Here is a 1,686-nt window from a genome sequence, read left to right as displayed (position 1 = left end):
GATTTCCAAGGTTGTCATATGGAGATTATGCAGTGTTGAAATGGAAGCACAGCATTGTATTCCCAACACAGACTCTGGTTGAGAACATCATTGTTTTTATCACGAGGAAACTAGCACAAGATCCAAGTCCAGTCTCCCGAGGCGTTGTCCCATCTTAGAGCCATTTCCTCAGACAGCACTTCCCATGTGTCATATTTTTCTTCAAAAATCGAAACAGACTTGTTTGCTGCACTGTTTGGTTTGCCGTGCTGTTTGGGAGATCCTGGACCATCAGACATGTCAAAAGTTTTCCCCCACACCCCCAAACTACAGCACTGGTATCAGTGTAGAGGAAATAGGAGAGACAGAAATGAAAAAGGAAAAAAAAAACCTGTTGTTGTTTGGAGAAGAGTCATGTAAGTAGGCCAAGATGACTTTGGACATTCTATATAGCCCAGGTTGACCTTGGATTTACTATGTAGCCCAGGATGGCCATGGACTTACTCTGTAGCCCAGGCTGGCCTTGGATTTACGATGTAGCCAAGGCTGTCTTTTGACTTACTATGTAGTCCAGGCTGGATTTGAACATGTGATCTTTGTGAGTATAGAGAATATAGGTATGCACTACCACAATCATCTTGGTATCTGTTAGTATGAGTGACTCAGCTGTGGCCCCTCATTCTCCTGGCTCCCTCAACATCAACAACAGCATCCACAATCACCCATTAGGATAATTCCATCCTTTAACTCATCTGTTAAGGTAAGACTTTACAGAATAGATAGTCAGCAGGGTCCTCCTACTTATTAGAACACATTTGTGTGGAGGTATTTGAGTGATTGTTTGAGTGAGCCAGTCATACCTTAACCTGATTCTGATATTATTACCAAGACAGAAAAAAAAAAAAAGAAAAAGAATAAGAAAACAAAAGTAGAGAAGATGGGTCCAACACTTGGACTTGAAACTTAGCAGTTGAGGAGATGGCTCACAGGTCTCAGTTAAATGATAGATAGGCTTTGTCGCCAACATGGAATCCCAGTCCAGGGAGGTAGAGATAGGGCAGGTCCCCAGAGCAAGATAGCTGTCAAGACTAGTCATATTGGTGAACTCTGTGTTTGACTGAGAAATGCTGCTTCAATGAATAAGGTAGAAGAGAAAATGGATTAGTCCCTACATTATACACTGCACGTGCATGTACACACACACACACACACACACACACACACACACACACACACACACACACAAAGAGTAACAAAACAAAACCTTGGACATAAGGCATTGCCTCCAGTGTAGTAGCACATAGTAGGAGATGGGGATCTAAATAAGTGTTCCTTTCCACCCCCACAAAGACCAACATACTTATGAACCCTCAGCCCTGGGTCTGTACAATCTGCTGAGGACTCCCGGATGTTTAGTTTAGTCTCCTCGCTCTGTAACATATTCTGTTATTCTGTTTCAGGAATCCTCAGCTGGGACTCGGTAGACTTCAGCCTTACTCCCACTCTTGCACCCAAGACAACTTTCAGTTGTCATGAACTGATCCTTGGAATTCCCTGCCAAGGTACCCTGACTTGCATTTCTCACGAGTCCATGCCATGAAGCCAGAGAATGTGCGGCTGTCTTACTCTCCCCTTTATTAGCTTAGAGTATTGGGAAATTGGTTCGAAATTTAAAACTCAATTCCCTCATGTATAAGTGAGCAGGAG

Source organism: Rattus norvegicus, chromosome Y (genome assembly GCF_036323735.1).
Source record: "Rattus norvegicus strain BN/NHsdMcwi chromosome Y, GRCr8, whole genome shotgun sequence".
Classification (NCBI taxonomy): Eukaryota; Metazoa; Chordata; class Mammalia; order Rodentia; family Muridae; genus Rattus; species Rattus norvegicus.
The sequence above is the reverse complement of the archived record's forward strand: the minus strand, read 5'-3'. Positions refer to the sequence as shown.